Source organism: Phascolarctos cinereus, unplaced genomic scaffold (genome assembly GCF_003287225.1).
Source record: "Phascolarctos cinereus isolate Bilbo 61053 unplaced genomic scaffold, phaCin_HiC Scaffold_726;HRSCAF=1367, whole genome shotgun sequence".
Classification (NCBI taxonomy): domain Eukaryota; kingdom Metazoa; phylum Chordata; class Mammalia; order Diprotodontia; family Phascolarctidae; genus Phascolarctos; species Phascolarctos cinereus.
The window spans coordinates 302463716-302475177 of NW_027556098.1; the positions used below are offsets into that span (position 1 = coordinate 302463716).

Below are 11462 nucleotides of genomic sequence, written 5' to 3' on the forward strand. Positions count from 1 at the left end.
CCTCAGTTCAAATCTGGCCTCAGACCAAACACTTGACACTCACTAGCTGTGTGACCCTGGGCAAGTCACTTAACCCCAATTGCCTAAAAACAACAACAAGAAAACCCCAAATGGGGTCACAGAGTTGGACACAACTGAAACTCCTCAACAGCAACTTCAGGCACCTCCCAAAGCATCCAGTTTACCCATGTAAACAAGGACAAAAGCAGATAAGCATCAGTTCAGGCTATATAGTATGTTGGCTAGATGGTATTTCATGGGTTGAGAACTGACTTTATGGGTAGTTACTGCCCTGGGGAAACAACTATAGCTACAAGAATGCCTGTTCTAGATTGCTCCAGGCATCTCCCCCTAATTTCCTTAGTATTCTTCATGTGGCCCTCTTTGCCCTTTGCCACACCTGCTCCCAGAATATTCTTTAATATATCAGCAGTGAGGAGAGCACTTCATGCCACTGAAGTGAGAGAGGCTTATTAACATATAAACTTGGGTCTTCTATGCTGTAGGAAAATCAGAGTTAAGTGCTGCATAAATAAGGATCCTGGGGTATGGGTCAGTACCTTATTGTAAAAGACAAAAGATGTCCTTTTGATTCTGAGCAGTATCCTATTTAGGAGTTTCTCATAGGTTCATCAGAGGCAGCCCATTTTTAGACATCACTACCACAGGAGGAAAAAAATGGGGTTTCTCAAGCTAAACCTCCCTATTATATTTTCTCTCCTTCTGTGGAAGACATAGCATAGGAGTGGTGCTTTGTTTCAGGCCCACCATTCCTATAGCACATCAAAGGAATTGCCTAATGGGTGAAGGCAAGGACCTGACAAACTCAGTGAATGTTCCACTGGGGGAAACCAGGAACGGAAATGAAGTCAAGTGATTACTTGACTTCAGTGGGCTGGGTGCAGTGTCATCATATTTCACAAAACAAAAAAATGAAGAGACTGGCTAGACAATAGGAAAATAATGGTAGTATAATAAGATAATTAGGGAAAGAGATTTTTGTTCTGGTTGTAGCAAAGGCAAATAAGCATGTTTTCACCCTCCCCCCAAGGTCAACTAAACAAATGCTTAATTAAAATGCCAGAGTGGTGGCTGTGTTATGAAAATAACAGGAACAGGCATCAGACTGGATAGTATTGGGGTAAAGATGACAGCAAAGAGTTAAGGATGACACCTAGGTTACAAGCCTACATGACAGAGAGATACAATAGTGTCCTCTCTAGTAAAAGGAACACTAGGAAGAGGGGAAGGTTGGGGGCGGGGCTATGAGTTTAGCTCTAGGCATGTTGGGTTAAATTCTGGTCCAGGCTTCTGACTTCATTTGTATTGGGAACTTCCCACTAACACAGATAAAGAGAGTGATGTAAATAGGGAGCACTAGATGGAGAACCCAAATCCAGGTCTGCAAAGCTCTCCACTAACTATGCAACACTACCTCTCCCCTCATTTTACAGATGTAGAACTGGGGCTCAAAGAGGATTGTGACCCCAGTCTTGACTCCAACCTTGGTCCTATAATTATTACCACCTATCCTGAAACTCAGTGCAGCAGACGGGGAATTTGTAATATTTCGACTGCAGTTGGGTTCAAATCCTGGCTCTTTCACTTGCTACTTGTGCAAGTCCCTTAACCCTCACTAAAACTCAGTTTTCTCATCCATAAAATGAGGTGGTTGGTTAGATCATGTCTAAGGTTCCTTCCAACTCTAAAAGTACATGTAGTGATCACAAAATATACCCTAAACTTACAATTCTAAGAAATGAAGAAATTGGCTGTTAAAAGGAGAAAATAAAAACCACTGCATTTAGAATCAGAATGCCTACATTTGAATCCTGGTCACGCCATGTGGTACTTCTTTGACCTTGGCAAAGTCATGTAAGGTTTTTGAGCCTCAGTTTCCTCATCTGTAAAATGTGGGTAATAACATTTGAACTCTTTCTCATTTAAACTTATTGGAGTTATTACCCATGCATTAGTGCTCACCCATTTAAAGCAACAAAGCACCAGGTATGTAAGTGGCATCCACTGACAAAATGCAAGCTCCTTGTGGGCAGGAACTATTCACATTCTGTCTTTGTAGCCTCAGTGCCCAGCACAGGGCCAACATATAGTAGACACTAAATAAATACTTGTGGAGTATGTCCTATTACTGTTACAACTGTTACCACCATTATTTTGAGCAGCATGACAATAGCTGAAGAGTCAACTTCAAAATCAGGAAGCCCTGGATTCTGGTCCCATCTATGACAAATATTGGCTTTATGACCCTGGGAAAGTCACTTAAACTCAAACTGGCCCAAATAATGTACTAAGATGATGAGTTGCAGGAATATTAGCTAATGTGCTTTATTAGAGGAAGTTTGTGCATTGTGAGAGCTCCCTACATTAATGAAATCATGGTTGTGGTATTTTTAAAAATCCTGCTATGTGTGTGTGGTTTTTTTTAAGGCAATTGGGGTTAAGTGACTGGCCCAGGGTCACACAGCTAATAAGTGTCAAGTATTTGGCCTGAGGCCGGATTTGAACTCAGGTCCTCCTGACTTCAGGGCCGGTGCTCTAGCCACTGCACCACCTAGATGCCCCCTAAAAATCCTACTATTGTGAAAGGAAGCAGACATCTTCTAGCTATCCTGAAGCGGTCCTTAAATATTCTCATCAGATATCAGTTGCATTGCCTTTAGTTAAAAAGAAGCTTAAGGCATCAAACTACTTTTGGAAGACAGTTGTCTGGGACCCAACGGCTTTGATTCACTAAACCTTTTAGCCAAAGTTCACATCCACCCCCCTCCTCCCTCCTACCATGGGCTCTCATGCAAACCTTAAAGTTTTGGTGATTACCTGGGCTTTGTTTTGGGAGAGCAGGAAGCACTCAGCTGAGTCCTGTAGCTCAGAGATTATAATTCAGGACCTGCCTGTGAAGGCAGCTGACTTTCATAACTTGTTATTCCAGCTGTGGCAGAGTTCATTGAGATGTTACAAGTCTTTCAAGTCTGAGTTTTAGGTTTAATGGTGCTTTTTTCAAGAAAGATCATAGTATGTTTTCCACTATAACTGAAATGGGGAGTCATTCCCTTTCTTTAAAGATTTTTTTTTGTCTCTTTTCTAAAGCCAACTTTTAATGCAGTTCATTGGTGATTATAAAAATCTGGTAGATTTAACAGAGGAAGAGTATCACTTCTACAGTGATAGAACCAGTCTTGGGTTCTTCTAGAAGGTGGAACAGAGCAAGAAAAATTGGAACTCCCTGTTACCCATGAATGGCTCTCATCAAAGATCAGGTGGGCCACAGGAGTGAAATCAAGTTTTGCGAGGAGTTTTTGTGTTTTACCCATACACTGAATGTTTGGGTTCATCACTGACTTCCTGTGTCCTCATTTCCAAAAATAATCACCTTGTTAGACTACAGACCAGTCTGTTACTGTTGTGGGTTCATGTCATAATTTATGCCCTCTCCCTGCTTCCACCAATGAGTCCGATTTGCTTACAGCTACTTAAGACCTGACTGTAACATAGCTAGCAGAAGTGTTGTCTTATCCTTGTCACTACAGTACCTAACAATGGATTAACCTATGCATACAAAGATAAAATGCTCATACATTTAGAGTTGGAAGAAACCTTAGACATGTAGTCTGGCTCCATCATTTTATAGCTGAGGATAAGGACCAGAAAGATTGTGACCTGCCCAAGGTCACAGTTAGGAAGTAGCAGAGGGAGTATTTGAACCCAGGTCCTCAGACTCTAAATGCTTTCCACTGCCCCATGCTGCTTCCACTCCTTAGAGCACGTGAGATTCACAGTAAGGTACTTCAGGGCCATTCCCTTATGGCTAACTTATCTGCAATGTATAATCCTCATCCACCTACCCAGAGAGACTCTTCTTTACCTTGGCCTCACCCTATAATCAGGAGTACACATTTTCAGAGCGGTTAGCTATCCTTGGGTATGATTTTGGCCATAGAATAATTTGTTAATTCAGTCCTTCTTAACAAACATTTATTAAGTATCTACTGCATGCAAGGCCCAATGCTAGCCCCTGAACCTATAAAGTCAAAAGTAACAATGTCTGTCCTCAAGGAACATAAGGTTTTCTTAGCGGTGGGGAGGGGAGAGAAATTACATTTACACAGAGAAGTAAATAAGAACTACATGCAAAATAAATTTAAAGTAACTTCAGAGGGATGGGCAGAACACAGATTCTCCATTGCCAGTATGGATCTGTGTAGGTCTCAGGCTGCCAGGTTCATCAAGACTATATGAGGAAAAGAACTGACATATATAGAGTATTTGAAGGCTGACAAAGCACTTTTCACATAGTATCTTCTTTGATCCATGACCTAGCCAACTGAGCTCATTGGCCTCAACCCAGGAAACAGTGGGCTGGTAAGGAAGGGGAAAAAAACAGCCCAAAACAGATGTTTGACGGTGGGCTCATTCCCGGAGACACTGAGAGGCCCCTTCGGGAATGGTGGTGTCATTCTTATGCTCCAACCCACCATCACATCCTAAGGGTCTTCTAATGTCTCAGCACCCATGTGAACATATAGGTCAGGAAACCAGCAAGCCCATTTTATGGTGAATAAACCATCCTACTATTTGCTCACATCAGTCATGGCAAAGACCCAAAATCTAAATGCTTCCTCTTGAATTTAGGGTGGTTGCGGGAGAAAGGCAAACAGGTGTACGTGCACTGAGCTCTCTGCAAAGTACTTTCTCTGAATTTTTTTTATGTTTACGTAAATATGATGCCTAAAAATATTTTTGTTTTCACCTTTGTTAAAAGGCAAAGGATTTTCTTGAAAACATTCCAGAAAGTATTTTTTCATCTGATCTCTTTGATGAGTGGGTCTGCATCATAGATCAAGGGAATGATGAAGAGAAGATAGAGTTCTGAGGTATTTGCATCACTCCTCAAAAATGCACATACAGAAAGGAGACTCTGGGAATGGGAAAGGATTGCAGTTTATGAGTTTGAACACATGAAAAATACACTGTTCTCTTTTTGTTTTTTTTTCTTTTTTTTGTAAACAAGTTCATAAACCAAATGGTTAAGAACACCTTTTTTTCCTCCTCCAAATTTTAGGCTAATGGAGCAGCTTCCTAAAGCCAATGTCATTCCCCTGAGGTATGTATCTGGAATGCTGCACAGCATTGAAGAGCAATCTGAGTGCAATCAGATGACGCCTTACAATCTGGCAGTGTGCATTGCTCCCAACATTCTTTGGCCATCATCTTCTTGCCAGTCCTGAGCTGGAGAACAAATTCACTGAAAAGGTACCTTGAGTTTTTAATTCTTCTCTAAGCATCTAAGGACACTCAGTGTTTTAAATTTGAGCACCAATTTTTAAAGATTTGGGATATATCTATATATCTATCTATATATCTATATATATATACATATATATATCATAGTCACTTAAAAGTTGTAATTTATCCAGATACAAGTGAATCTGGAGTTTTTTTCATGACAGCCTTCAACAGGAAGGTTATGAAGAAGGTCGAATAGTAATAGCAGTGGAGTCATTTCTCCCCTTCAAGCTCAGGGCTGTAGAATAGCACATGAACCATGGACAGAAAAGACTCCTATGTTGCCTTTCGACATTCATCACTGTGCTTGCTGCTGCAGATGCCAGGCTAAAAACAAAGCAGTTCTTGCCCTCAAGGGATTTACATTCGTAAGGGAAGACATGTATATATAAGTGTATGCAAAATACAGATGTGTAGTCATTTGGAGGAGGGGGCAGAACAATTAGCAGCTGGGGAATCAGGAAAGGACTCATACACGATGTAGCCCTTCAGCTGAGCGTTCAAATGATATTGTCAACAAACTCAGTTGCCATTTCTAGACGTTCTTCTAGCTATCCTATCAATGTGTAAGCTGAGACATAGTCCAAGGGTATACTATGGATGCATCATATACACATACAGAAGGAGACAAAGAACCCACACTGGGGGTCAGAGCCAGATGGATGGATAGACAGATAGATAGATATACACACATATCTACATACATAAAGAGAGAGCTCATAATGGGAGCCAAATATAGAGATACACAAATATATACACATATATATACACATATAACCCCACCCCCCCACACACATACCCTCTGTGGCCAGGCAGGTAAGAAAGATTGCCTTCAACTGTCTCCACTCCCTTCAATCAAACTACAGACTTTATTCCTTCCCAGGTTTGTGATAATCCATTCTCCCTTGCACTGAGGTAAATTAAAATGATTTTTATCTGCTCAGTATTTCTGTTTTCCTAAAGGTCCATTAATGTCATCTTAATTTTATAGGTGCAGACACTAAGCCATCAAGATTAGATCTTATGGAAAGTCATTTCATAGTTTCAAGTCTAAGCATTAAAAATAAAAAAGTAGTCTTGAATCCTGTTGTCTCTACTCCATACTCAAACTACTGCTGAGAAACTTGTGAATTTTCCGTCCTCTTTTGTATTTTTTGAGATTGGGAAGGCATATGTCAAAAGAGGTGCATAGACTATGAAAGATGCCATCTCCTTTTTGCTTTTTCTACTATAGGTCTCTGTCCTGGTCCAATTTATTATCAAAAATTGTGGAAGAATATCTGGGGAAGAAATAACTTCACTGCTGAGAGAGATTTTAACCAGCTGTGACAGAGACAATGCCTCAGGTATCATGAATCATTGGATTGTTTTTTTCCCCCAAAATAACCTTATATCAAGCCAGCTGCTCTTCCATCAAGGGGGGACTGCAAGCAGGGGCAAAGGGCAGGGGAACCTAGGATGGGACTGAGGGAAGCCCAGACTACCAACATTTTCAGAAGACCCTTAATTCATTCACCAGTTATGTTCCTACTAAGGTGGTGTTCAGGAGTATACATGAGAAGTAGAAGACATAGCCCTCCCCCAATGGCAGGGCCTTTTGGCAAGGCAGAAGTAGGTATGCAGCATGATATGTCAAGAAAAGCACTGAGCTTAGACCTAGCTTCTCATTAATCTTGGATATGATGTTCATTTGCTCTGTGACCTAAGATGATTCATTCATTCTCTCTGCACCTTAATTTCATCTATAAAATGAAATGTTTTAATGAGATTCTCCCCGAGGTCCTTCTTGAGGTAAAACTACAGGATAGTTTTCCCTACACCCCCAGTTACCATCTCCCCATAAAGCTTGACTGGCCATACTTACCTGTTAACATCTCCTTCAAAAGGCTGAGATGACATAGGCAGTGCCTGGGCACTTCTGGCATGAGCCACCTTCTGCTTTTTATTTTTTCTTTCCTTTATGATTCATGTTTTTTATACTGAGAAAACTTTGTTAGAGGAAACTCATTTAATCAAGAGCTTAGAAAGGCAGAACGCTAGCAGAAGTATGTGTGCCAAAATAACTAATGTACCTATTCTTCAATTAAAATGTGAAAGATTGTAAATTACCCCTTTTGTTCTGAGAAAAAGTTTGAGAAGTGCATCAGGAAACAATAAGAAGTTTTTTCCGTTATTTTTCTTCAAAATTCATAAAAGGAAAGCAGTATTGTTGGTATGATTTTCTGATGGGCACTTATTAAACACTTCCTATGTGAGCTATAAGTTAACCCAATTTTAATTCCTTGACAGGTATGTCTGGCTTCCAAATGAATGACTCTTCCTACGATAGCTTAGAAAATGAGCTGAATGATGAAGTAGATGCTTCTTGCAGTAAAGAAGCTGGGTCAGGTCAGCTATAACATGGAGTCTTAAAACTGAGTGACTGTGAATTGGACTAACCTGAATCAGAAAGCATTTTTTTAACTCTTCACGATTTTGACTTGGACCAGCCTAAAAATGAAGAAATTCAACTGAAGCACTGTTCTAAATCCAAGCCATTGAGCATTCCAGTGGCATCCTGTAGTAAGGTTTCAGCACAAAACTGCTCTAAGAACATGCCAGTTGGCATGAACATACTTGGTTACTTGTCCACACCTGCGTAGATGCTCTGAAAAACTGGAGGAGACAAGAGTTATTCTGAGCCGCAGCATAGACTACCTAGATTCCAAGCTTACCTATCTCAGGGAGTTCTATCAGAAGAAGCTCCGCAAGTCCAGCTGTGATGCTATTCTCTCCCACCGAGATGAAGATAGTCACAAACAGCTCCAACCCTCACAAGGAGGGCTTAGTTTAGTCACTCAGACTGAAGTGGAGAAGAAAAATACCACAAACCAAAACGTGAAGAAAAAAGACTTTTTTCAGTCATGGAGGTACTCCAGTGAAGACCTCCCTTCAAATCCAAACCTGTGACCATTTCTGTGGCATCCCAGTAACATTTCATTGCAGGATCATTCTAAAAGCCAGACCCTTGGCCCTCATCACTCTGGATACTCCCCATCAAACACAACCCTTGGACTCAGAAGATTGCAAAGGCACAGGCGCTGCTCAGGGCCAAACAGATGAGGCTTCCAGCTCACCTATCACAGGGCAGTTTCTCCAATGAACATAAACAAGACAAGCTGTGATGTTGGGCCTCTCTTTTGGAGATGAGGATTATCTCAAGCGCCACCAGTCTTTGCAAGTAGAAGGTCAAAAACTGATTAATCAGAGTCTGATTATGGGGATTGAGGTGGGTAAGAGTAATGCCTCAAACCAAAATGTAGAAAAGATGTTGCAGATTACTCCACCACAGTTAAATGTTTGCTTGAGAACTAGCTATACTAGTTTGTCCTCACCAGGCATGTTGCCATCAGGTTCTTTGGTGAGCTCTCATGACAGTGCTTTTCCCCAGACTTCTGAGCACTCAGTCTCTATTCCCACAGAAACCTCTTCTTCACCAGTTGATTGCACTTTTTCAACCCTAAGGAAACAGGGAGAACTCTCTCCTGTCTTCTGCAACCCTTTTTCTGGGATATTCAACCCTTTCGTAGGATCAGCCAGCAGCCACCAACTTTGTATTAAAGAAAGACAGTATAGAGAGTCTTCTCAAATGCAGTCCTTAACTTTTCAGCCTATTATGTGGTTAAGGAAATGGAACATGTTGAAAAACTGGTCCCTCAAAAAGAAGACAAAGGCCCCTAGACAAGACAGAAAGAAAGCAAATTCCATAAAAGGAGCCTTGGAGCAGCCAATATGTTCTTCTGAAGTCTCAGAAGCCAGTCTGCTCCAAGAGAGTCAGGTGGGATGCACCCCTGAGAACCTCCAACCTAGTCAGTGCTGTAGAAACAGATGACCTGTGTAACACCTATGTCTGCCAGGATTCTGAGGACCATGGTAGCTCACTAATCAGCTCAGTGGATAAAAGACAAACTTCATATGAAGCCAACCAAGGAAGTGATGGATGACAACCAGTGTTCTCCTGCTGCTCAACCCCCATTCAGCTGCTCTTTGACACTAGGAAGCATACTGAACCCAGACCCCAATGCTAGGTGTCCAGAGACTGCAGTGGCTTATAGTGATGGGCTGGGACATAGAACCAAAAACATTTAACCAAAGTAGACTGTGACACCTACTGGAATGACTGCTTCAGATTCCTTAATCAGATGCATAGTGTAGGTAGCCTAAGGACAACCAGAGTTTACTTTTAGCATAATAAAAAGATTTTTTGAGACGCATTACAGTCATTTGTGGAGGAGGGAGAGGGAATGTGTTTTTCCTCTGTATTCTAAAATTGGGTCACTGGGATATTTGGGTAATTCTTCTTTTTTATAATTAGTAGTGAGATGAGTCCCTATTTATATAAATTCTGAGATATTCATGTCATCCAGAAGGAAGAGATACACTGTTGAGGGAAATGTTATGTCAACATCTTGTGACCAGTAGCCCAAGACTAAGGTCATGGAGCAGCGAATTAAGCTAGGTGAGAACCAGGAGCCACAAATCATCCCTATTCCATGAGGTGTTTGGGTTGTGGGTGCAGGAACAGTTGGAACTGAAGAAAATCCAGGGGAGCAGTGACCATCCAGGCAGTATGAGGACAGTAACAGCTGAGGTCTCTGGTCATCATCTTTGAAAATGGGGTCACAGTATCTTGAGCTAGAAGGAGTTCTGCACCTAGTCCAGTCTTCTCTTTTTATAGATGAGTCAGAGACCCAGAGAGGTTGAGACTTACCCATGTCACAAAGATAATAAATGGGAGAGTCAGGTTTTGAACCCACACCCTCAGTCACAGAATATGTACTAGCATTAATATAGAACTCTAAAGTTTGGAGGCAGTTAGTGCATAAGTACCAATGGAATGTATCATAGATGTCATATTTCAAATTCCAACCCATACCAATGGTTCACATATAGCATTTTACACAGTTTTATCTCATTTGAATCTCATAAACAGGCCTGAGGTAAGTAGTATAAATATCTCCATTTTTCAGAAGAGGAAACTGAGCTTCACAGAGACCTTCTTCCTCACTGCTGAACATCTAGTGTCAAAGCCCTGATTTGATGTGGATCTTACATTTCAGTTTAGGATTTTTTTCACCATGATACACAACTGCCCTACACAGCCAATGTCACAAGGCAGCTAGGTGAAAAGGTCGATATGGCCTTGGGCCTGGAGTTCAAGTCTGGCCCTCAGACACTTCTGGGCTATGTAACTGGGCAAGTCATATAATATTTGCCTGCCTTGACTTCCTCAACTGTCACAAGATTATAGTGAGCTTTAAATGAGATAATATTTATAAAATACTTAGTGATATATAAAAGTTTATTCCCTAGGCAAGTCACTTAGCCCTATTTGCCTCAGTTTCCTCACTGTAAAATGAGCTGGAGAAGGAAATGGCAAAACACTGCAGTATCTTCACAAAAAAAAAAAAACAGCCACCAAACAGGGTCACAAAGAGAAAGACACAACTGAAACTACTGAACAAAAACAAAATAAATCCTTTGAAAGTTCTAATGATACTGCAGTGTAAAGACATACATGAGAATGCTTTAACAAACCAGCAATAAAATACTACATAATTTAATACTACATAAATTCTTCCACTAAGGGCCTACTTGGTACTTTGTTCTGGTATAGAAATGACCCTGGGTACTTACTTAAAGACTGTGCCCACTGAATGAAAACTCTAGTAGGTTCTACTAAGCTGGAAAAGTTTTGAATAAGAGCCTAGCAATGTACTCACTGTATGTCACCAGAGGACCAACCTAGCTAAATGCAATGATGCTCTTTCATTACCTGTAGTTGATTTCCAGGAGATATTTAGGGGGCCACAGCAATTCATGAAGATTATCTACTAAAGCAGAAAAGGATTACAATTGGTCAGTGAAGGGACTACTCTGACAAAAGCAGATTGTTGAGGTATAGAACAAAGCCAACATAAGCTGAAGCATGAGGATACATTCACTGTAAATCTTTGTGGATTACCTTGCAGGACAGTGACTCCCACACTGGGCAGTCAGTCGTGATTATCCTAAAGCATTTTCTTTGGGTCACTGTGAGGTCTGAGGTGAACTTTGTCTTTCTCTGAAAAAATTATGGTCAGATATTGTGATCTATTCTTGATGGGATTGGAGAAGTT

The 11462-nt window shown here is 41.0% G+C and overlaps 1 pseudogene; it reads left to right on the top strand.

The window, feature by feature from the left end:
• The first annotated feature begins 7595 nt into the window (after positions 1 to 7595).
• LOC110214993 (rho GTPase-activating protein 20 pseudogene) lies at positions 7596 to 9508 on the top strand (annotated as a pseudogene).
• Positions 9509 to 11462: the final 1954 nt, after the last annotated feature.